At 39.5% G+C, this 26637-nt stretch overlaps 1 protein-coding gene and 1 pseudogene across 3 annotated transcripts in view; both read left to right on the top strand.

Annotated features, from left to right (window-relative positions):
- The window catches only part of LOC144341407 (uncharacterized), a 32510-nt gene extending 6596 nt beyond the window's left edge, over window positions 1-25914 (top strand). The window contains exon 2 of one of the 2 annotated variants that reach the window (XR_013418326.1): window positions 25523-25914. The gene's annotated coding sequence lies outside the window, so the exon portion shown is untranslated. Of the gene's footprint in view, window positions 1-1534; window positions 1674-25522 lie in introns of those variants that run through there. The other variant, XM_078004735.1, reaches the window with a different exon arrangement.
- Window positions 14512-17567, top strand: LOC700996 (S-adenosylmethionine decarboxylase proenzyme-like; annotated as a pseudogene). Its single transcript, XR_013418327.1, has 2 exons — window positions 14512-16236; window positions 16573-17567. The product of XR_013418327.1 is annotated as an S-adenosylmethionine decarboxylase proenzyme-like (transcript).
- Window positions 25915-26637: the final 723 nt, after the last annotated feature.

The following is a 26637-nucleotide window of genomic DNA, read 5'->3' as shown; positions in this document are numbered from 1 at the left end:
CAAGCAATAATATATCAGGAGGTATTTCGTTATAACTGAATATGAAAGGAGTTATTCGGGTTAGAAAGATTAAGGGGCATATTCCCCACAAAAATGCTAATGGCATCGCCTGCAGCTAACAACTTCCAAAGATGACTCTGTACTTAGGCCTCCTTCACGCCATACTAAGGTTTCATTATTGTTAGCAGCAATACTTTTATTTACCCGGTGCCATTTCAAAGGTATGTGACTAAATTTTGTTTCAAAATCACCGTGCACACTTCAATCAGTTATTTGCATCCCATTGTATTCTAATAAAATCTGGGGTTTATTTCCCCGACATTGTTGCCACTCCAGCACCTCAATATTAGGAGAAACTTCTGGAATAGGACAAAAAGGTAAAAAACTAGGAATAGTTTCATTACTATATACAGTATGATTATAATAACAGTATTAGCAGCCACATGACTATGATTATAGCGAACAACCCAGGCTTCATGCGATTTTCGGAGACAATGAGAACTATTTCCCATGCATATTGGAAGTTCTTCCACTCCAAATTGGTATGTGTTGTTTATAATTCCCGTTTCCCGTTCTATATTGTCCTTGTCTATATAGGGGGATGGCATCCAACTAGTGTCATTGGTGAAAACCTTAATTTCCGCCTCTCCCCAGGCGACTCCCTGATACAAGGGTGGAAAGGGAATATAAGTGCAATATTCATACAAAGCCTCACTAAAGGAAATAAGTCCCCCACCAAGGCACATCCAACAAAGGAAGAAATGCATGCTGAATCCAGTTTTCTTTTCAATAGGGTTTCAGTCATCTTGTAGGAAACCACTCAGGTCCGCTCCCTGTAAGGACAAGAGCATAGCCCCGTCCCTGTTTTAGAACTTGCCCTTGAACATACTTACCTTCTTCATTAGGATACCAAATCTTTAAATTGTCAGCGGGGACTATCACCGAGGGAGGTGAGGAAAGATGGGTTACGACAGCAGAGTCTTGCAATTGTCTCCATTGATTCAAAAAATAATTAAGGTAAAAAGAACCTTCAAAATCAAAAAAATTAAGGTAGAAAGGTTAACCTTCAGAAAAATCTGGTTTTTTGGGGGGCTCATTTCCCCCTTTATGTTTTAGCAGTTGAGTTTTTAAGGTTAAATTTGCGCGCTTAATGATGGCTTGACCTTGACTGTTGCCCGGGATACCGGTGATATGTTGAATATTGTATTGCTGTAAGAAAACTTGTAATTTATGAGAGACATAAGCAGGGGCATTATCAGTTTTAAGTATAAGAGGAATGCCCATGATGGTGAAAGAAACTAAGAGATGAGTAATAACAGAAATGAGAAAAGGTATCAATGGTATGATGAACATTTTAATCGTCCAAAAGAAGGGACATCTCATGGATTAACCCCAGGATGGAAGGATGGAATGCTCAAAGGAGCACAAGAAGGACAAGCTTGAATAAGAGAACGAGCTTGTTTATGAGTTAAATGAAACCGTCGTTGAAGGCCAGAACTATTAGTGTGATGTAGAGTATATTTTTGTTCTGCAGCATGTAGGTGGCTGATTAAAAGCAAATCAATCTGAGTATTACCATGAACTAATGGTCCAGAAAGTGGAGAATGAGAACGAAGATGAGTGATGAATAAAGGAGCTCGACGTTGGCTCAAAGTAAAGGATAACAAAGAAAAGAATTTCTGAAGAGAAGAAGTAGCACAAAGAGGTAAAGTGGCCTGAGAAATATAAGTAGTAACATAAACGGCGTATTGAGAATCACTAACAATGTTACAACCAGTAGTAGGGAAATCAAGTAAGACCATGAGAATAGCAAACAATTCTCCCTGTTGCACCGAGGGATAAGGATAAACTGTAACTCAAGATTGATGAAGCTTCTTGCCAAGAATCAGAAGTTGCAAGAAGATAAGTGATCTGACTATGAGTGAATTGAGAGATAATTAAGGAAGGATCTCCTCCCCAAAGTTGTCGACAGTGATGCCGTCCTTTGATGATCAGTTCAGCTAAACGATCGATATAAGTAGCCAAGAGTTTAGATGTTTTATTGGACAAAAAGATCCATTCTAGTGGCCGATTGGTCTGATGAATCATTCCTGTAGGAGAACGTAAAGTATGAAATAAACAAAAGGAAAGGGGAACATCAGGAAGGGGCCTTTTAAAGTTGCTCTTCTACAAGCTGGAGTTCCTGTAAAGCCAAAGTAGTTAAATGGCGTGAGTTGTCCAAGTGACTGTCTCCTTCTAGAATAGAAAAAAGATGTTATATTCCTAAAACAGGACGCATCGTTTGAAAGTCACTTAATATTTTGAAATGATCACGTTGACTTTGAATTTTCTGGGGTCGAATATTTTGTGCTCCTAAGGTATAACCTAAATATTGAATAGGAAAATCCAGTTGAATTTTTTCTGGGGCAATATTAAGTGAATAGAAAGAAAACTGAGTTTGTAATGATGCAAAAGGACAAGTTCTTGACACAAGGCAGGGCTGTTTAACATACCTTGAGGTAAAACTTTCCATTGATATCGAGAAAGTGGCTGAGAATTATTAAAAACAGGGACAGAGAAGATCCATACAGTGATAAAGTAACACAGTTGGAAACTGATTTTTTACAGGATTTAAAGTCCTATGTACGAATTTTTGACATATAGTAGGGCTATTAAGTATACCCTGAGGAAGAAGCTTCTGCTGATATTTTTGAATGGGTTGTTCATTATTATATTTAGGAATAATAAAGACAAACTTTTTACAATCTTGAGGTTGTAACTGAATAGAGAAAAAACAATTTTTGAGATCTATGACCATTAATTTTTAACTTTGTGGGATAAGGGCAGGATTAGGAAGACCAGGCTGTAAACTTTCCCTAGGTTTAATGTAAACATTTATAGTTTTAAGACAAGACAAAGACGGGAATTCCATGCAGAAATACGTGGCTTTATATTCCTCTCGGCCATTTGTTTTTTGACTTACTCTTTTAGAGTCCTAAGTATTTCTTTAAATAATGGTCACTGTTTCACCTAAATAGGAGTGGTGGCTATGAGTTTAAAGGATTGTAGCCCATTTTGAACATCATATTTTTGGCAGCTGAGGAAATATGAGGAATGTTTTAAAAAGCAGCAAATTGTTGTGAAAGATCTTGTTCCCAAAAATTAATATTGATAGGAACAATATAAAAATAAAAAAAAAACACTTGACCTTGTTGACCTTTAGGACCGACACAGGTTAAAGGTTCTACGTCTTGATAAACCACAGACGCAGCACCCAAGCCAGTGAGTATAACTGAAACTTGTCTTTTTTCCTATTGTATAGGCCACTAATTTAAACAAATAATAGACATATTCACCCCCATATCAATTAACCCTTTAAAAACTATTTCATTAATGTGCAATGAACATAAGGGCTTTTGATTAGAAACTAAAGTTTCCCAAAAAACAGTTTTTTCTGTGCTACCAAACCCTCCCTATTGAGAATACGTTCCCCTGCCTCTAGGCATATAAATTGTGAGACTTGAACCATAATAAGAATTTTATTAGTAACATCATGTCCTTTTGGCAAAGGGCCACACACTCTAATAGCCAATTTATATACTCCTCTATTAGGAGACAAAGTATAAGGCTGAGTAATAGCTAAGTCAGCAGCGGCGCTCTGCTTAGTTGCTGCATAAGGCTGAGAAACTGGGGTAAGGTGTGGGATCCTTAAGGAGGACTTGAATTTATTCCTTGATGTTGTAGGCCATTGCTCACTGGGTATTGTATGCAGATTCAGTCAATAACAAATATTTGTAAACAAATAAGGTGATTACAGGTACAGAAATTCAGTTCGTAGCTTACTATTCAATAGAGTATCTGCTTTGTAAAAGATGGTGGACCACAAAATACTCAACGGATTTTGGTTTTCAAAACACAGTGATGCTATCCAAGGCTAAATGGATACTTGAAATTGGGATTGGATCTGGTGCTGAGATACAACTTTTACTTAGTTATTGATTTTTCTTTCCTCCGATTATTCCAAGGAGGGTGACTACCATTTTTGTACTTTATAGAGCAGTCTAGAGGAAAGGGTTAAGCATGTAAGCTCTGGGGACAGAAAGTCATATTTTCAAAATATAATAGCTATATGACCTTGGATACATTTATAAAACTGTCTTAACTCTGTTTTCCTGTCTACAAAATGGTAATAATTATAAAATTTGTCAGTCTTAAAGGGATGTTGGAAGAACTAAATGCAAGTGAAGATTTTTTCACAGTAGTGGACACATAGTAAGTACTCAGTATACTATGGCTATTATTACTGTTATTATTGTTAATATTACGTCTATTTATTTTAGCTGTTTAATGTAACAAGTGCAGAACCATAATCTCACATCCTTCAGAGTCACGCTGATCTTGTATTTTTTGGTCGTCTGACTAGTTTAGTGATTTATTACAAGAAACCTAGTTAGTTTGTGCATTCTTTTCCTTTCTTATATTTCTCATTTGTAAAGACTGATAAACCAACTACACTTTCAGACCTGGTGACATAAATTGTTGGGGCCCCAAGCCTGTGGGCCCCGGCTCCCATTTCCCAGGAGAGGAGACAGTAAATTTCCACTTTTATCAGTTTTGAAACAACATTTATTTGTCCAATGTTGACCTTTACCACATTTGTACACCTCTGAAGGCAGCTTTCTGCCTTGAGGGATAAAAGTGTTCAATTTTTATGACATTCTTTTTTGAAATGTCTAGGTTTACCACACTGAAAGCAAACACCTTGTTTGTTATTTCCTTTTAAGGCTTTAGACAAAGCTCCAGCAAATAATTGAGCATTATAAATAGCCCCTCCAATACTAACACAAGTTTTAATATATTTATCTAAATTGGCCCCATTGGCCTTTAACGATTTTAACAATTTTTGACAGTCAGCATAAGCATTTTTAAAAGACAACGTTTGTAACAAAATTTTTGAAGCAAGGTCAGCACCCACAATTTTCAAGACAGCATCCTGAAGACGGGCTACGAAATCTGAATATTGTTCATTTGTGCCCTGTAAAATCTTCACAGAGGAAAGGGAAGATTTTCCTGTTATCTCTACCTTATTTTAGGCCCTTAAAAACAAAGTCTTGATTTGAGTAAGGGCAACATCATCTAGACCAGCCTGAGCATTAAGAGTAGCATATTGGCCCGTGCCTGTGAGTTGTTCCTCAGTGGCTCCTGGGGAATCACACATAACATTTTTTCTAGCCTGTACATGTGCCTTGTTCATTTACCAGCTGTGCAATTGTAACCACTGAGAACGATCAAGAAAAGCCTTCCCCAAAGTCTTCCAGTCTATAGGAATTATCAAATTTTCTGATGAAAAAATATCAAGAAGACCAAGGATAGGGGTTCATAGTTAGAAATGGCAGCTTTCATTTCTTTTAAAAATTTAATTTGTAAGGCATTAAATTGGACATTATTGCCACCATTTGAAAACTGAGCATTAGGAGCAAAAGAAGCACAAATAATTGTAAACAGATCCAGCTCCTTAATTTTTTTTTTTTTTAATCTTTCCTTTTCTCCCTCCCCCAATGGCGGGCAAGGCACTGAGAAAACTTTGCCAAACAAAGGTAAAGATAAGGAAGCCAGGGGGTTGGAGGCACTGGAAAATCCTCTTTTAACAGGGCAGAAGGAAAAGAAACAGGGAAAGCTCACAAAGGTGAATTAGAAGAATGTATCTGTAATATTTGTTGAAGCATTTCCATAATACACTGCATGTCAGAATTTCCCTTAGAAGAAGGAAGAGCTGGCTTTTTCTCTTCTCCGCCTTTTGCTACCCTGGCACAAATGGGCTCCATTTCAGATTTATTTTATTTTATTTTATTTTTCCAAATCCTCAGATACCTTTCCTCCTGTGGCTACATTACCACACTCTGGATCAGTCTCAAGTAACTCTAATGTCTGAGTGATAGAGTTACACAAGGTCCACAATTTTAGAGGCATAATATCCCCTAACTGGAGAGCTCTAAGCAGAGCTTTTACTACCTGTAACCATTTTTTCCGATTCAGCTGCACTTTAGTCTGATACTGAAACCAGTAACAATGTTGTTCAACATGGGCAAACAATCGCTTCAAAGTCTTTTTCTTTCACTTCTACTCCCATAGACAGCAACAGTCCTTGAAATAGCCATAAATATTCTGAGGCCAGAGAGATGGAATTCCCATAATAAAAGCTTAAGAAGGTTCCCCTTGGCCGGGCGCGGTGGCTCAAGCCTGTAATCCCAGCACTTTGGGAGGCCGAGACGGGCGGATCACAAGGTCAGGAGATCGAGACCATCCTGGCTAACACGGCGAAACCCTGTCTCTACTAAAAACACACACACAAAAAAAAACTAGCCAGGCGCGGTGGCGGGCGCCTGTAGTCCCAGCTACTCGGGAGGCTGAGGCAGGAGAATGGTGGGAACCCGGGAGGTGGAGCTTGCAGTGAGCTGAGATCCAGCCACTGCACTCCAGCCTGGGCGACAGAGCGGAGACTCCGTCTCAAAAAAAAAAAAAAAAAGAAAAAAGAAGGTTCCCCTTAACAATATCCGAGCCTTACCCGCTCCTAGGGGGTTCCCCTTCTTGTTCTCCCCTACTCACCGGTGCTGACCCCGCTCGCTGCACCACTTGTTGGGGTCCGTGCCGGGGGTGGTGGAGAATGAAAGAACACACAAAAGACAAAGACACACAGAGAACATGGCGGCCGCGCTCAGAGCCTCCGCCTCACTTTATTTATACTCCATAAACCCCACGTCAGCAGAAAGAATGCAATGCAAAACAAACTTTCTTTTCCCAGATGTAACCTTCTACTCAGTTCTTTGTTTCTATGCTCTTCCTTATCTGCCCGCCTTCTTGGCGCCTACGGGAGTTCATTAAAAGTTCAATTGGAGATACTGTCCTTGAGCCCTATCAATTCTCAGCATACTGTTTTCAAAGGCCCCTGCAGCCTACTACATGGGCATTCTGTGTGTTTAAGGGTAACACACTGTAAAGAGGGTTTTGGGGTTTTTTTTGAGGGGGGAGTTTGTTTTTTGAAGAGGGATGGATTTGCCAGTTCTTGAATTTAAAGTGAAAATCCAAATTATTTGAGGGAAATTCAGTTGAAAGTCATTTTATATTAATAATTGGGGAAAATTTTCCTTAGTTATATACCTGGTTTACTGGTTTAATAAACACTCAACCTAATTGAAACTTTCCTGCAATTTTTATATATCATATATTTATCACCATTATCAAACTACTTGATTATAAAACTCCATAATAGTGTTTGATAAAAGAACTTCAGCCAAATTAAATTTAAAAGAGTTTAATTGAGCAATGAACCATTCATGAATTGGGCAGCCCCCAGAATCACAGCAGATTCACAGACTCCAGGGCTGCCTTGTTGTCAGAACAAATTTATAGACAAAAAAGGTAGAGTGATGTACGGGAATTGGAAATGAGGTACAGAAACAGTGACATTGGTTACAGCTCAGTGTTTGCCTTATTTGAATGCAGTTTGAACATTCAGTAGTCTATGAGTGGTTGAAGTACAGCCGCTGGGATTGGCCACCACTCAGCTATTGTTACAAGTACATACTTATTAAGTTAGGTTTTCAATTTTGCCTATTAAGTTAGATTACAGTTCCTCCACAAAGACTCAAATATAGAAGTACGGAGTCTTTCTCAGGCCATATTTAGTTTGTTTTAACACGCTCAACATTTTTATAATATTTCACTTTATAAATACTGCATTTGATTAAAAATTCTAATTTTAATATAAGTTTTACAAAGCATCATCTCTTTGAAGATCTTTTTTATGCTACATGTTACCCATAACAGAAAAATAAAAACCAGAATATCTCACCTCCACTGGTTTTTGTTATAGTCTCCTATCTCCTCTCCTCCTACCATTTGTTATCAATTCTTTTCTTTCTCTTTCTTTTTTCTTTTTTTTTTTTTTTTTTTTGAAACACTCTCACTCTGTAGCCCAGGCTGCAGTGCAGTGGGGTGACTTCAGCTCACTGTAACCTCTGCCTCGTGGGTTCAAGTGATTCTCCTACCTCAGCCCCCCAAGTAGCTGGGATTACAGGCGACCACCACCACGCCTGGCTAACTTTGTATTTTTGATAGATGGGATTTCACCATGGTGGCCAAGCTGGTCTTGAACTCCTGGCCTCAAGTGATCTGCCCACCTCAGACTCCCAAAGTAGCTGGGATTACAAGTGTGCGCCACCATGCCCAGCTCATTCTCAATTATTTTACCACTTAAATTGTATACATGTTTCTAATGTTCCCTTGGCCCTCTGTCCTATTAACTCTAATACTTTCTCTGTGTACAATGTTACTTGTGCTAGGACCACTCCCAAAGCTCAGTCTCTAGCCCAGACCTCTTTCCTAAGCTCCAGACTCTTGCAGCCAACTGCCTGCTGGTCATTGCCATTGAGATATCCACAAATATTTCCAGCCAAACATGAGAAAATTCCCTACTCCCCTCCTTTTAGCTATAGCAAAACACTTGATGTTTCTTGAATGAATGGAGCAATTCCACACTTCCTTGACTTTCGCATGCTTTTCCTTCAGTCTAGAATGCTCTCCCTACTCTACCTTTTGTTTGCAAGCTTGTGCTCATCCTTTAAGGTGTAGCTTTTGTCTCTTCCTCTGTGAAGTATTCTAGGAAGCCTTGTTCGACTCTTATTTCCTCAAGCTTAGCACAGTGTTGGCACATAACAAACGCTAAATAAAAGTTAGCTAGATCAATAAGAAGCAGCCACTATGGAAGAAGATTGGATTGAATCCTGAGTCTGGCTGAGTACCCTTGGGAAAGTTCAACTATAAACAATATGGAGACAATAACTATTTCACAGGCTATTGTGAAGAGGAGAAGAGAATCTATGTAAAGAATATAGCCCAGAGTCTAGCCCATCATAGGTTTTAAAAAATATGTCTGACTTTTGGCAAGGGTGCAAAAGCAATTCAATGAAGGAAAGATAGCCTTTTCAACAAATGGTACTAATGCAGTTGGACATCTGTAGTCAAACAAAAATGAACCTCAACCTAAGTCTCACAGATTTTTACAGTAAAGTCAGGATGGAGTACACAGTTACACGTGAAACCATAAAACTTTCAGAAAAAAATAGGATAAACTCTCCAGGATCTAGGACTAGTCTTAACACTAAAAGCGTTATTTTTTTACCTTGTTTATGTTGAAGGACTACAAAAGCAATATTTATAAAGGGAAAACTAAAAAATTAAACCTTGTCAAGAAAAGAAAAAAAAAGGCTGGTGCTGTGGCTCACTCCTGTAATCCCAGCACTTTGGGAGGCCAAGATGTGTGGATCACTTGAAGTCAGGAGTTTGAGACCATCCTGGCCAACATGGTGAAACCCCGTCTCTACTAAAAATACAAAAATTAGCTGGGCATGGTGGCAGGCGCCTATAATCTCAGCTACTTGAGAGGCTGAGGCAGGAGAATCACTTGAACCCGGGAGGCAGAGGTTGCAGTGAGCCAAGATTGGGCCACTGCACTCCAGCCTGGGCGAAAGAATGAGACTCTGTCTCAAAACAAGAAACAAAACAAAACAAAAGCAAAAAAAATTTTAGCTCTGCAGAAGAGTCAGTTATATATATATATATAAATTTATATATATATTTAAGAAATATGTAAATATACATATTTAAGAAATATAAATATATGCTTTTAAGAAATAGATATATATATTTCTTAAAAACTCTTAAAACCTAACAGTAAAACAAAATTCAAATAGAAAATGGGCAAAAGGTATAAAGAGACATTTCACAGAAGAGGAATATAAGCACATGAAAAGATGATCATCATCATTCACCATTAAGGAAGGGAAATTAAAACTGCAATGAGACAACACTACATATCTATAAGAATGCTTAAACAGGGCTAAGCACAGTAGCTCATGCCTGTAATCCCAGCACTTTAGGAGGCCGAGGCGGGCAGATTGCTTGAGCTCACAAGTTCGAGACCAGCGTGGGCAATATGGCGAAACCCCATCTCTACAAAAAATGCAAAAATTAGCTGGGCATGGTGGCATGTGCGTGTAGTTTCAGCTACTCGGGAGGCTGAGGTGGAAGGATGGCTTGAGACTGAGAGGCAGAGGTTGTAGTGAGCTAGGATCCAGGATTGTACCACTACACTCCAGCCTGGGCGATAGAGCCAGATCTTGTCCAAAAAAAAAAAATGCCTAAAACGAAAAATAGCGATAATATCAAAATCTGGCAAGGGTGGGGAAAAACTGTATTATTCATACATTGCTGCTGAGAGTATAAAATGATACAGTCACACTGGAAAACAGTTTGATGGTTTCTTTAAAAAACCTGTAACTACCATATGGTTATACCATTTATATTCCTAGGCATTTATCACAGAGAAATAAAAATGTATGTTCACACAAAAACCTGTACATAATTGTTCATAGTAGCTTTATTCATAAGAGCCAAAAACTGGAAACAGCCCATATGTCCTTCAACAGGTGAATGGTTAAACAGACTGTCATACATGCTTACCATGGAAGACTACTCAGCAATGAAAATGAGCAAACTACCGAAACACTCAACAACTTGGATCTCTCCCCAGAGAATTATGCTGAGAGGCAAAAGCCAGTCTTCAAAGATTACATACTTACTATTCCATTTACGTAACATTCTCTTTTATTTGTAGAAATAAAGGTCCCATTATGTTGTCCAGGCTGGTCTCAAATTACTGGCCTCTGGTGATCCTCCTGCCTCAGTCTCCCAAAGTGCTATAATCTATAATTATAGATTATATATCTATATATACATTATATTTAATATATAATGTGTATATATGTTAGTATATATATTTATAATGTATATATATATAGTTGTTGATATTGAGACCGAATCTCCCTATGTCGCCCAGGCTGGAGTGCAGTGGTTCAATCTCAGCTTACAGCAACCTTCACCTCCTGGGTTCAAGCAATTCTCCCACTTCAGGCTCCCGAGTAGCTGGGACTATAGACATATGCCACCATGCCCAGCTAATTTTTGTATTTTTAATAGAGACAGGGTTTCACCATGTTGGCCAGGGTAGTCTTCAACTCCTGGCCTCAAGCGATCCACCTGCCTCGGCCTCCCAAAGTGCTGGGACTACAGGCATGAGCCACCATACCTGGCCCCCTATATAATATTCTTGAAAAAATGAAATTATCGAAATAAAGAACAGATTGGTGGTTGCCAGAGTTTGAGGAGGGGATGAGGTAAAAGAGATGTAGCTGTGGCTATAAAAGGCCAACCCGAGAAATCCTTGCGGTGATAGAAATGTTCTGTATCTTGATTACATCAATGTCAATACCCTGGTTATGATATTGTGTATAGTTTTGCAAAATATTACCATTGGGGGAAACTGGGTAGAGTCTACAGGGGATCTCTCTGTATTATTTCATACAACTGCATGTGAATCTCCAATTATCTCAAAATAAAATATTTAATTAAAAAAATAAGCCTGACAGGTGTAGTAAAATAGTAATGGTAGAATCTAGGTGGTAGATACACAGGTAAGTATATAGCATTCTTTCAAATTTGCTATTTTTTTAAATGTTTCTTTGTAAAATTAGAAAAAAAAAATGTTAAGTATTGTAATTATTCTGAGACTAAGTCCCACACTGACACAATCTAAACAATAAAAGTAAGGTACATTCGGTACATTCAGCTTACTGAAAATATTCATTAGCGCCTCTTTTCCTGTAGCATAAATTTGTCAAGTGAATTGCCCATAGATTAAGAAAGCAGTTTCATGAAATAGTTTTTTTATTAGTGGAAGCAAACATTCAAGGTTCAGGATGCCATCCTGAATTTGGGATAAAGAGGTTTTTCATCTCCCTTACCCCACACCTCATCTTTCTTCAGTGTTTTCAACATTTATTTGGCATGCTAATTGTCAAATTCCCCTTTCAAGTGATCTTTTTTTCTGATAGAGTGGCCAAGGTACTCTAGGATTGCATTGCTGGCACACTCTACTGTTAGGTAGTTTAGGCACTACATCCCTCTGTAGTGGCTTTTGAGTAGAGGACAAATCGTAGGAATTTATAGCATTAACTCAAAAATTCTAGAAAGCCTCAGGGAACAATTAACTTCAGGGTTTACATTTGTCAGACCTGAAAAGTAACTATAAATTCATATTGATGGTTATGGATTCTTTGTTTCTTCATCTCCACAATGGGCTCAAGAGTCCAAAAGCATAAATCATGCCACCTTAGGACAGTAAGAATAGTTACTTTCTGTGTAATATTTCAGTTTATATACCACCTTGACATGTATTTCCTGATTTAATCACTTTAATAACTCAGAAGAAGGTTCTGTTATTCCTGGGGTTTTGTTTGTTTGTTTGCTTTGTTTTATGAGATGGAGTCTCACTCTGTTGCCCAGGCTGGAGTGCACTGGTGCTATCCCGGCTCACTGCAACCTCCACCTCCCAGGTTCAAAAAATTATCCTGCCTCAGCCTCCGGAGTAGCTGGGACCACAGGCACATGCCACCACGCCTAGCTAATTTTTGTATTTTTTAGTAGATATGGGGTTTCATCATATTGGCCAGGCTGGTCTCGAACTCCTGACTTCATCATCCACCCACCTTGGCCTCCCAAAGTGCTGGGATTACAGGCATGAGCCACTGCACCTGGCCTATTCCTGTTTTAAGGTGAAGAAACAATGGCTTAGGGTTAACTGATACATCTGAAGTCACAACAACAAGAATTAGAGCTGAGACTTAACTGTAGGTCTTTTGGTTCTAAGTTCAATGATTCTGGTGGGAAAGAGTATCCTCTGGGAGGGGATGCTAAAATGACTTCCTTGTGGGAATGAAGGTACCAAGAGAAGCAAGGAAAACAGAAGCCCATTTATAGAGACAAAGAGGGAGTCCTCTGTGAGCATCAAGTCCCTCTCATTTTTCCCTCCCCATTCGTTTTCCTGGATTATCCTACTAATCCTTAATTTTATTTGAGATGAGACCTTTTCACAGAAGCCTTTCCAGACCATCCAAGGTTAAGTGCCCTTCCATAAGACTCAAGTTTTAACATTATTATAGTGTTTATCACTCTGTGTCTTAGTCTGTTTGGGCTGCTATACCAAAATGCTATAAACTGGGTCATCTATAAACAACAGAAATTTATGTCTCACAGTTCTCGAGGCTGGGAAATCCAAGATCAAGGTAGCAGCAGATTTGTTATCTGGTGAGGGACTGTGTCCTCAAAGACAGCTAAAACCTCACATGGGGAAGAAGCAAGGTATCTCTCTGAGTCTCCTTTTATAAGGATACTAATCCCATTCATGAGGACTCTCCCCTCACGACCTGATGATCACCTCCCAATACCCAAGGTATTGGGTATAGGTATTACCCCCTAATACCATCACCTTGGGGTTAGGATTTTAATATATTAATTTTGCAGGGACATAAACATTGGGTTCACTGCATTCCATATTATTTCCTATTTGTATAATTCCTGCACTGAAGTGCAAGCTGCTTGAAGATGGATATTTTATCTTATTCATTGGTATGTCATCCACACCTAACAGAGTGTCTGGCTTTCTTAGGCAGTCGGAATATACTTGTTAAATGGAAGAAAAGCATTGTGAATATTCTGTAGGAGTTGAAATAGAAAAAAGATACTGAGTTTTGACCACATGCCAACAAAAAGAGCAGTTAATAGACTGCGCGAGAGAAATAGGGAAACACAATGTGCCAGTGGCAAAAGCCTGCTTGCTGACATTTATACATTAAACATTGATGTTCTTGTCTTTTTAAGTGCCAAATTTGGAATCTGTACATTGCTTGGACTCTATACATCATCTGATTAATGAGCATTTCCAGATATTACATTACCTTGCTGCTGGTCAGCAAGCACTCAGTTCAGTTAGTTGAATTATGCTATTAGTAGTATATTGCATATTCTAATTATTAATTCACAACTTCCTCCAAACTTTTCAACACCTACATCTCATGGTCTGACCACGACTTTCTTTTCAGCTCCCTTATTTCTGTGTCTTGATTCCTTTTTCCTTCCGATCTATAATCTTTCATTTCAACCCTTTCTCTATCTAGTCTAAGCCATGAACAGCCTCTCAACCCCTTCTGTCTTTATCCTTCTGCCTTAAACTACATAACACAATTATATTCCCACTAACAGGCATTGGGAACAATGCCTATATCAGGTTGTCAAGAGTTGCTAGAGAGAAGCCAGGTGCGGTGGCTCATGCTTGTAATACCAACACTGGGAGGCCGAGGCGGGTGGATTGCTTGCAGCCAGGAGTTTGAGAGCAGCCTGGGCAATATGACAAAACCCCTTCTCTACTAAAAAAAAAAAAAAAAAAAAAAAAAAAAAAAAAAATAGCCAAGCATGGTGGTGCATGCCTATAATTGCAGTCTCTTGGGAGGCGGAAGATAAAGAATTGTTTGAACCCAGCAGGCGGAGTTTGCAGTGAGCCGACATCGTGCCATTGCACTCCAGCCTGGGCCACCAAGCAAGACTCTGTCTCAAAAAAAAAAAAAAAAAATTGGAGAGTTGCTGGAGAGAAATCACAAAATGGTCCAGAGTGTTGCCCCTGCAGATCTCTACTTTCCAACCTCAACTGGGCCTCTGTACCACCCAATAGTTTTCCTAGGATCACACTCCTCTCCCAGAGCAGCTTTTGCAACTGTTGTCACTTTCCTCAAGTCCTCTTTTTTTACATCCCCACCTTCACTCTCAGCAAAGACATTTCCTTCTTTTTCACTGAGAACATGGAGAGCATCTTTTTTCCAGCATTCTCTTCTCCTGCAATATCTGCATCTGTTTCCATTTCTTAGTGAAACAGGGTTTCTCCCATCAAAGTTATTCCTGCTGCCTGTACTTTGAATTTGCGAGCTGCCACCTCCTCCAGTCCTTTGCTCCCTTGATTTCCCCTCTTTTCCCTGATGTAGTCCTTTGCCTCATTGTCTTTAGCTGACATATTTATGTTTACATAATTTTTTTAAAAAACTCTAAGAGCAACAGAAACTTCTTTAATACACTTGCATTGCAAACTAGTTCCATATCTCTTTCATTTATTTCACAATCAAGCTTAGACAAAGCTATCTATACTCACTATCTATGTTTCCTAGTACTGACAGTTGCTGGTTTCCAAATCATTCACAAACTTATATTATTCCAATTGCAAGTATGATTGGGAGGCCTATTTGTTCATTTATAGTGAGAAATATAATTCAAGGAGAATGGAATGTTTGCATCAATATGATCCATTTATTCTGGAGACAAAGTGTGGCATGTTGTTTAAGCTTGTAGACTAGGTATTTAGAACTGAGTTGCTCACTATTTATGTGATCTTAGGCAAGTTAATTTACCTTTCTGAGCCCCAGTATTTTTATATGTATAAAATAGGTAAGCAATAATGCCTAGTTTATAGGGTTGTTTTGAAGATGAAATTAATGCAGGCAAACCCAAAAATTGGGGCTCTTGGCTTCAGGTAGGAAGGAAAGAATTCAAGGGTGGTGACAGAGTAAAGTAAAAGCAAAGCAAGTTTATTAGAACAACAGAGAACAGGAAAATTGCTGCTCCATAGACAGAGCAGGGCTACCCGATAGGCAGAGTAGCACTCATGGATTGCTGACTAACTATATTTATAGCTACTCCTTAATTATATGCTAAATAAAGGGTGGGTTATTCACAAATTTTCTATGAAAGGGATGGGGAGTTCCTAGAACCAAGGGTTCCTCCCCCTTTTAAACCATATAAGGGACATATTTTTAAGCAGTAAAGTGCTCAAGATGTAAAAGAAGATAATGCCCCTGAGAAATGGGTCAGAACTGAGAGGCTGACTCATATCCAACAAGGACTCAGTATTGTTACCTGCTATGTCAAGGGTTACCGGAAGCTCCTCTGTGGAGATAGTAAGATGTCCAGTGGGAGCTGTGGGGGACCTCAGGCCCCATGAGTCCTCTGCTCTCTTGGCTATTATGGGTTTGGTTGACCCCTTCAGAGCCTGGGGCAGCCCTTTTCCAGTGGTCTTCTTGCTTACAGAGGGCACACTGACTTTGGCTCAGGGGGCCACTGAGTCAGGCTCTCATTTATGCATCCCAGATGCCAATCTCATGGCACTTCCTCAGGATGTGTAACTCTGAGGTGGTAGGGAGCTCAAGACATTTTTCCAAAGGGACCGACAAGCTGCTGGAGGTTTGGTTCTCCTGGCAGCAGCCCAACGCAAACCAAGGATCTGGAGATTTTCGCACTATCCCAAGATCTGATTGGGACATAATCTTGTTTTTGTTTTTGTTTTGTTTTGTTTTGTTTTGTTTTTGAGACGGAGTCTCGCTGTGTCCCCCAGGCTGCAGTGCAGTGGCGCGATCTCGGCTCACTGCAAGCTCCGCCTCCAAGGCTCACACCGTTCTCCTGCCTCAACCTCCCGAGTAACTGGCATTACAGGCGCCCGCCACCAAGCTCGGCTCATTTTTTGTATTTTTAGTAGAAACGGGGTTTCACCGTGTTACCCAGCATGGTCTCGATCTCCTGACCTCATGATCCGCCCGCCTCGGCCTCCCAAAGTGCTGGGATTACAGGCCTGAGCCACCGCGCCCAGCCAAGTGGGACATACTTTTGAGGGATGTGCAACATTCAATCGTTAAGTGTGACAAAAACCGACAAGCAGGAAGCTTATGTACTCAGTGAGAGTAGCATGTTTGTCTCCTAGAAACATTTCATTTTGAAGACAAGTGATACCACTCTCTTGCTGAAAGCACTGGTTCACCTGTGGAAGCTTGCTAGGCACTACAGTGGGTTTGACTCAATACAAAGCTTCTTTTATTCTTTTGAGAATTTCATGAAGCCTTCTCCCTAAGGGTACCCACACCAGAATTTCCAGGAAGAAATAGAGTTTCTTAATGCAATTTTCCCAAATGGAGCAGCATATTGTATGAGATGTATGAATTCTGACTGTTGGTACTTATGTACTCTGCATTTCCCAGAAAGGTAATCAGTCAGCCAGATGAAACCCTGGAAATTCTGATGAGTGAGCTTGACCCTGCAGTTATGGACCAGTTCTACATGAAAGATGGCGTTACTGCAAAGGATGTCACTTGTAAGAGTGGAATTCGTGACCTGATACCAGGTTCTGTCATTAATGCCACAATGTTCAATCCTTATGGGTATTCGATGAATGGAATGAAATCAGATGGAACTTATTGGACTATTCACATCACTCCAGAACCAGAATCTTCTTATGTTAGCTTTAAAACAAACTTAAGTCACCTCCTATGGTGACCTGATCAGGAAAGCTGTGGAAGTCTTCAAGCCAGGAAAATTTGTGACCACTTTGTTAATCAGAGTTCTAAATGTCACACCATGTTTTCTTCACCTCAAAGATTGAAGGTTTAAAGCGTCTTGATTGCCAGAGTGCTATGTTCAATGATTACAATTTTGTTTTTACCAGTTTTGCTAAGAAGCAGCAATAACAGCATAGTTGATTAAGAAAAATGAAGAAAAAAATGCAGAGAGAGAACACACATAAGGTGGTGGATGCTTTCTAGATGTTGATGCTGGGGGCAGTGCTTTCCATAACCACCACTGAGTAGTTGCAGAAAGCCCTATATGTAATGATAGTGTAAACATTTTGAATTGTATGCATTATTATATCAAGGAATTAGATATCTCGCATAAATGCTCTCTTCCGTGTTTAGGTATTCTCTGCCACCCTTGCTGTGAAATTGAAGTGCATGTAGAGAAAACCTTTTACTGTATGAAACTTTATAACACTTGTGAGAGCAATTCAATTTGGTTTATGCGCAGTATAATATTTCTCCAAATATAATCCAAAATTCCCCACAGACAAAGCTTTCATCCTCATTAAGTGTTGGCCTCAGCCTAACCATCTGGGACCGTTCTATTAAATTGCTGCCATAATTTTACATCCAGTTACCTCCACTTTCTAGAACATATTCTTTACTAATGTTATTGAAACCAATTTCTACTTCATACAGATGTTTTTTGAAACAGCAATTAAAGTTTTTCTTCCATGAGGAAAAAAAAAAAAAGAAAATGGGTCTCTTTCTCTTTAAGCCATTTAATTTGAATTTGATCCCTATTGCTTTTGACACCCTAGCAGCAAGTCTTTTGAGATGCTTGCCATGTCCCCATGTCTAACAAGGATCTCCACTAGACACAGAAGTTTTTCTAAATCTAGCAAGAGCCTAGTTAATTTTTCTTTCAAATGCCTACCTCCCTTTTCCCTCAAGAAAGGTCAGTAGGGCAATCGCCACCAATTTCTGCAAAGAAGGCATAAGTACAGTTAGCTTGGCATGACAAAAATGAATTATGAGATATGAGTGGACAGTAGAGTGATGACTGCATCCACTAGCAAATGGAATGCAACAAAAGAGGTGTTTTAATAAGCAAATTATTGAAGGAGAGATTAAAATAAGGAAACAGGATTCTTATAGTCTGAATTCCACAAAAAGTGAAGAAAGCATTTTGGTTTGGAGAAAAAGTGGGATGACAAAGACAACAAGAAAAAATGATGACAGAGACCAAGATCTCCCAAGGATGGGACTCTAACCCACAATCCTAGAGGGGATACCTAGATCCCTCTAGAGTGGGACTCTAACCCACAATCTTAGAGAGACAAAACCAGTTAATGTTGAAAAACCTGGGGCCTCCAGGCATCAACAAATGAGGGTCCCCCACACCAAATGCTACATATCCCAGAACAACCCAGAGGCAGACAACAATGAACCCCAAAGGTACAAGCCCAAGGTCCTCAGTGGTGGGATTCTCAACCACAATCCTATGGGGACAATTCCAACACAACTGGGGACACAGAACAACATGACTCCAACATCCCTAAGTCAGCACAATGGGGGATGACTCATAATAACAAAAGAAAAAATGCAGCCTGCACGGTGGCTCATGCCTGTAATCCCACCACTTTGGGAGGCTGAGGCGGGTGGATCATGAGGTCAGAAGTTTGAGACCAGCTTGCCAACATGGGGAAACCCCGTGTCTACTAAAAATACAAAAATTAGCCGGGCATGGTGGCGTACGCCTGTAATCCCAGCTACTCAAGAGGCTGAGGCAGGAGAATCACTTGAACCTGGGAGGCGGAGTTTGCAGTAAGCCAAGATCGCGCCATTACACTCCAGCCTGGGTGACAGAGCAAGACTATATCTTGGGAGAAAAAAAGGAAAGAAAGAAAAAATGCAAAACAAACAATGAAACTGTCCTACCTTACATAAAATAGAAACAATTGCCCAAATAGCAAGGGGAATGAAGAAGACACTCACCTATCCATGGAGGGCAAATGGTGCTGATTGATGTTAGTGGGGGTGGGGGTGGGGGTCCAGTGAAGGTCTCCCGCAGGTCCCCTCAGCTTGTTAATCCCTTCATGGGATTAACAACATGGGATTAATTTTCCCTCCAGGAAAGATGATGCAGGTGAATCCCAAAACTGGGCCTCAGCCCAGGAGAGTTCTTGGCTTCATGCAGGAAGGAATTCAAGGGTGAGGCGACAGAGTAAAGTGAAAGCAAACCGAGTTTATTAAGTGCAACAGAATACAGGAAAATGGCTGTTCCATTGATAGGGCAGGGCTACCCCATAGGCAGAGTAGGACCCATGGATTGCTGACTAACTATATTTATAGCTACTCCTTAATATGCTAAATAAGGGGCAGGTTATTCATAAATTTTCTAGAAAAGGATGAGGAGTTCTCAAAACCAAGGGTTCCTCCTCTTTTAAACCATATAAGGTAACTTCTGGACATTGCCATGGCATTTGTAAACTGTTATGGCACCAGTGTGAGTATTTTAGCATGCTAATGTATTATAATTAGTGTATAACAAAGATCAATGGCAATTAGAGGTCACATTCATTGCCCTCTTGGTTTTAGCTGATTTGGCTGATTTCTTTAATGCCTCCTGTTTTGATTAGCAAGGTTGTGACCAGTGTTTGGAAAACAAGTCCTGCTGATCTACCTCAATATGATATAATTAAATTAGATAATCCATGTAAAGTGTTTATTTGGAGCATAGTAAGTGCTAAATATTAGCAATTATTATTGTTATTATTTTCCTCCCAATATGCAAATTTAGATGGATAATAAAATTATAACGAGACGATTGCTTAGCACTGGATTCCCAGAAGTGGTTGTTTATTCGTTAGTTTAATGGCCTCGGGCAGGATACACCCACTGCAGCATCTAGAGTGCTGAATCTCAGGAAAGGGTGCACTTTCATGGACTCTTCAGAATCCTACTATTATTTCACATCTCTGCAACTGTAGGATCCCAGAAAAACAATATTCCAATACAAAGGCTTCAGAAGCAAATCTCTCTGACCCTCTATCCTCCTGCCTCTGGCCCCTCATTCTCCCAAGGCTAGCCTTAGAAACTAGAATTTTTCTTCCTCAAGGCAGGTCATAGAAACCAGAACCCCATTTCCCCAACACCAGCCATAAAACCTGAAAGTATTATCCTAACGTTCCTCCAACGTTTTTGTGTAAAAATCAGTCATAAAAAAAATTATTTGACCTACCTTATTTGATTGTAGGTCTAAAGACCCTCATTCCAGAGAGCATCCTGCCCCATACCCAGAATGAAGAAATCCATTCTCAGAGATGCCAAGAAGAATCTAGACAGACAGGCCTTTCTGTGTTTCCCCACTCAGTCTTTACCATTAGATCATACCCTTTTTGTCCAATCATACTTCTACATAGCTGCCCATACTTTGTTAAACCTAACGATAAAAATGGGCAGTTTCCTCTATATCTTTGGGTCCGCATTCTAAAGGCTCCTGTGTCAGGTATAACTCTAACCAAATAAATGTGTATGCCTTTTCTCCTAGTAATCTACCTTTTGTCAGTGATTTTCAGCAAAACTTCAGAAGGCAAAGGGAAAGATTTCCCATGGCCCCTAACCAACATTGGGCACTCGTAAGCTCTTCCTCTTTAACCTTCTATTCTCCACTGGCTTCTGTCATTTTATTCCTATGTAAATGAAGAAAACAGATTTCTCTTCTTCAATCCAGCAATTAAATTTGATAATTTTCTCTTCTTTTCTGTCTCACTTTTCCTAAATAATCTCATTTCTTCCTGTGGCTTCAGCTATCAAATCTCTAACTCAAGTAACATTGCTCTGAGTGCCAACACCATAAATTTAACTCTCCTCTGAAGAACTCCACTTGGATGCTCCAGGTACCGAATGAAATATCCAAAATGGAAGAAATGAGAGTCCCCTCATCTGCTCCCTTCTGGTATTCCGAATCTTACAGGCTGAGGCACCAAAGCCAGAATCCTGGAAGTCATCCTGATCTCTGGCCTCTCACCAATGCCTCACACACAATCTGTCAACTTCTTCCTAAATATTTCTTCAATGTGGCCCTTCTCTCCAACCCCACTACCACTACATTACTAGACACCATCATTTCTCACCAGAATTTCTACAGTAGCCACTGAACTTGTTTTCCTGCTTCATGTCTCATATTCCTCCAACCTACCAATCTCACACCCCTGCATATCCTCAGCACCTGGAACAGTGTCTGGCACAAAGTAGACACAAAATCAATATTTGTTGAATGAACAAGCAAATGAATGAATTCGTATTGTAGAGGCCAAGGAAAATCTTCCCCTTTGCCCTCTGAAATTTTGTTGAAACGTCAGCTGAGAAAAACTAATTAAAAGAAGAAATGACATGAGGAATAATTACTCTGTGGTTCTCCTTTGTGGGTATGTTAATAAATTTCTGTGCCATTTCTCCTATTAAGCTGCCTTTTATCAGTTGATTTTTCAGTGGACCTTCAGAGGGCAAAGGGGAAGTTTTTGCTTGGCTCCTACGGTTTTGGTGCTGTGAGCAGGATACCAAAACTGTTCTGCTCTTCTACAAGCCACAGTGAAGGGAACCCAGGACCTGACTAGCTGCCAGAAGAACAAGAATTTCTTACCAGCCAAGCTTCTGGCCTCTCTTTCTGTGGAATCTGATCAAGTTGACAGTTAAAATCCCTGTTTGTCTCTTTTTTCTCTGCAAAATCTTGATTAATGGGAGAAAAGGATTTGTGTGACTAGTCTTGGGTGTTGTGACTCTGGTGTAATTTTTGGTTTAAGTATTCATATTATTTGATCCTTTTTGTCCCAGAAATCAACTTTTTCTTTCTTTGTCTTTCTGTGTTGTTATGTCATAAAGAAGGGTACCAAGCATGAGATAGAACATAGGCCTAAAACCTTTATAAGCCCATTGTTCCAGCCAGCCTTGTGGACTTGTTAGTATTATAGTTCTGACCAGAACAGCTTATAAACTTTGTTGTGGGCCCCAAAAATAAAAACCATATGAGATTCCCCTTTCATCTTGTTTTATATCCTTGAAAGTGTGGCTGGTGACCAAGTGAGAGCACTCTCTCTTGGTCTCCACCATCTATGAGGCATGATTTTCAGGTCATATAAGGTGACCAGTCTGAAAATGGCTGGGACGTGAGACATGTAAGATTTTAACTAGCATACTTTTTGTTATGAATGTGTCAAGCTGTCAGGGGAGTTTGTCTTAAAAAGTCCCATCTCTGTGGGCTTTTGTCATCTCAACCCTTGTTGCTTGGTTCTAAACATTTGCCTTCTTTGTGTTTATAGACAGAACAAATTAAAATAAAGACATATAATAGTGTCATGGCTAACCTTAGAAATTCTCTTGACAAAATTACAAAGTGAAAATCTAACTTAACACAAAGTGAAAATCATAATATATATGCTCAAACTGTCTATAGGATTCACAATAAAGCTGCTACACCTTTCAGTCCAGTAGTTAAAATTCTGTGCTTTCACTACTGTGGTCTGGGTTTGATTACCAGTCAGGGAACCAATACCTTTTGGTTTGATATTTGTGTGACTTTTGGCTTTTTGGGGTACCCATTTGTTGTTGATCCTTTTCCCTTTCATGGACAGCTTTTGATTTTCTGCCTCCTTCCATCTGTGGGGGCGTATGAGGCTTTTGGGCCTTCGTGTGTGGACAGTCAGCTGAGAAGTTGAGACACTAGAGAATATGGCTGGACAGATGTGGGTTGAATCCCGTTTGCGGCTACTGAAACTTTATTTTCTTTGAGCTGTCTTTGAATGCATCTGTATCTTGTGAAGACTGCTTTGTACCTCTTTGGAGACACCTCATGTGTCCTTAGTTAAATTGTTGAGTCACTTGCAAAGTTACCTTTGGTAAAAAAGTTTAAAAGTCAGGAGTATCAGCTATTTGTCCCAGCTAAAATCTGATAATAAAAGATCTGAAAATATATTTTTAAAAAGCTCTATGATCAGAAGATAGCTTAATTAAAAGCTAATATTCAACATATATGTTGAATATATAGTTATATACATAACTATATAATATACATATATTTAATATATATACATATATTACATACCTATATATTTATATAAATATATTTAATTTGTATTTAATTTAATTTATATTACATTATAAATATATAGTTTTATATTTATATATTACATTCTCTTTATATATTCTATTAATGTAACATATTATATACTTATATGTAACATAATATATAAATATTATAAAATATATAAGTTAAATATTTTTATATTGTATAATATATAAATGTATTATTATAATATATAAATATATATAAATATGCAAAATATATTTAGATAAATATATGTATATAAATCTGCAAAAATATATTTGTATAAATAAATATATTTAAAGGCCTTCCTGCCTTTTTTCTTTGGGATCCTGTTTCTGAGGATTTTTCTAGTTTACTGAAATTCCTTTTCATTATATATTTGGTATTTTTGTTTGCTTCATTTCTTGTGGTATGATTTTTGTTGAGAAAAGTGTAAAACTTCATTGACTTTTTGTTCCTCCTTTCTCTTTGCTGTCTTGAATATCACATAAAAGGATCTTGTGGGGATGTCTAAAGACCCTGAAAGAAACATAGAAAAAGCTGCCACTCACCCACTTTGGGGAGATGGTCTTCTGTCTTCCTGTAGAGTTTGAAGAGTCATGGGCAAGTTCTTATCAGGTCTAAAGCTCCACTCTCCTTTGCATTGCATTACCTGGTCTCTTTGGCTTTGGGGGTTCAAGGAATTACTTTGACCTATTAGAGAATTTGACCTTGTGTGTGCAATGGCTGATGGGTCACTAGTGAGGGCTGCAGTTCTGGAGGTAGCTGACAGTGGTTGTAATTAATAGTTACTACTGTATATAGGCTACTTGTTTCTTTGCTCTATTCTATAAAAAAGGCATAGTTGAACACATGGAGACTGTGGGAATACTCACAACCAAGGAATAACTCTTCCATGGTGGATGGGCTGATCACAGAATGGGCTGATTGGTATGGGTCCCCCACCCACTAATGCCTCATGCACAATATGTCACTCTCACTAATGCCTCACACACACACACCAGCCTCAGGGTGACATATTTGTAGTGAAGTGTACTCTGGAAACACTGTGCAGCCCAGTCCTTTGGTGTTTCTCTCTTTTGTGGGGGGCCCAGGGTTCAGTGTAAAAGTGGAATCCTTGATGTTTAAAACTCTAGATGCTCTATCTTCCAGCTATGCCTACTTTTTACATATACAAATATTAGGCCCTAAAAACTGCAAATGCTTTGTTTGCCCTGTTCCTTAATGGGCTCTGCCCTGAGCCCAGTGGTCTAAGTAGAAAACAGAGACTAAATTAGAAGCCACCAATATGACTAGATTGGTCTCCAAAATATGACTTTCTGACATTTAGGTGTTTGTTTTTGGTTTTGGTTTGGGTTTTTGTTTCCCCCCGCCCCCCGATGGTGTATTAGGCCATTCTTCAGTTGCTATAAAGAAATATCTGAGACTGGGTAATTTATAAGAGGTTTAGTTGGTTCACAGTGCTGCAGGCTGTACAAGAAGCATAGTGCCAGCATTTGCTTCTGAGGAGTCCTTAGGAAGCTTACAATCATGGTGAAAGGCAAAGGTACATCTTACGGCAAAAGCAGAAATAAGAGAAAGAGAGTGTGTGGGGAGGTGCCACATACTTTAAAATGACCAGATCTTGCAAAAACTCACTTGGCACCAAGGGGATGGCACCAGCCATTCGTGAGGGACCTGCCCCCATGATCCAAATACCTCCCACCAGTCATTACATTTCAACATGAGATTTGGGTGGGGACAAATATCCAGACCATATCAGATTGGGTCTTACTCTGTTGTCCAGGCTGGAATGCAGTCACACAATCACAGCTCACTGCAGCCTCAACTTCCTGGGCTCAAGCAATGTCCTCATCCTCCTACCTCAGTCTCTCAGGTAGCTGCTATTACAGGCACACCCACCATGGCTGGCTAATTTTGTTGCTTTTGTAGAGACAAAGTTTTATACCATGTTGCACAGGCTTAGCTAGTTATTTTTCAAAGGCTTCTGAATTTCCTCTATGCTCATTTGTATCTTTCTTTTTAACATCCTATGGGAATTTCTATAATTTTATGTTACATTGGTGTGTTTGTCTGTTTTGTGTTGCTATCAAGGAATACCTGAGGCTTGGTAATTTTTAAAGGAAGGAAGTTTATTTGGCTCACTATTTTGCAGGCTGTACAAGAAGCATGATGCCAGCATCTGCTTCTGGTGACGACCTCAAGAAGTTTACAATTGGCCGGGTGCAGAGGCTCATGCCTGTAATCACAGCACTTTGGGAGGCAGAGATGGATGGATCATTTGAGGTCAGGAGTTCGAGACCAGCCTGGCCAACATGGTGAAACCCCTACTCTACTAAAAATACAAAAATTAGCTGGGCATGGTGGTATGTGTCTGTAATCCCTGCCACTCAGGAGGCTGAGGCAGGAGGATCGTTTGAACTTAGGAGGCAGAGGTTGCAGTGAGCTGAGATCACACCACTGTACTCTAGCCTGGGCAACAGAGTGACACTTCATCTCAAAAAAAAGAAAAGAAAAGAAAAGAAATGGAAAGAAAGAAAATAAAAATAAGCTTACAATCACAGTGAAAGGCGAAGAGGAGGAGCAGGCATATCACATGGCCAAAAAAGGAGCAAGAGAAAGGTGGGAAAGACACTAGACTCTTTTTAAAACCAGCTCTCACATGAGCTAATGGAACAAGAATTCACTCATTACCACAAGGACAGCACCAAGCCATTCGTGAGGGACCTGCCACCATGACCCAAAAACCTCCTTCTTGACCCAACCTCCAACACTGGGGATAACATTTCAACATGAGATTTGAAGGGGACAAATACTCAAACTATATCACTTGTCCATTTTTAATCTTTCTCTAACACACCCAAACTTCTTCTTGAAAATGCTTAAATTAATTTTCTCTGTTTTGAGATGTAAATTTGCTATGCTGTTTTTCTTAAAACTTGGTAAGATCTTCAGCCATGAAAGACAGACAAACTGTAACCTTTCCATTTACAAAGCTGCATTTGAATTCAACTGTCCTTTTGAACTAACGAGTTTTACTGGTCTCGTGGCTAAAATTTTAAAGACATAGGCCAGGTGCGGTGGCTCATGCCTGTAATCCTATCACTTTTGGAGACCAAGGGGGGCAGATCACCTGAGGTCAGGAGTTCAAGACCAGCCTGGCCAACATGGGGAAACTAAAAATGTCTGTACTAAAAATGCATCTCTACTAAAAATACAAAAATTAGCCAGGCATGATGACACACACCTGTAATCCCAGCTACTCGGGAG

Source organism: Macaca mulatta, chromosome 6 (genome assembly GCF_049350105.2).
Source record: "Macaca mulatta isolate MMU2019108-1 chromosome 6, T2T-MMU8v2.0, whole genome shotgun sequence".
Classification (NCBI taxonomy): Eukaryota; Metazoa; Chordata; class Mammalia; order Primates; family Cercopithecidae; genus Macaca; species Macaca mulatta.
This window is presented reverse-complemented; position numbering and strand designations above follow the sequence as displayed.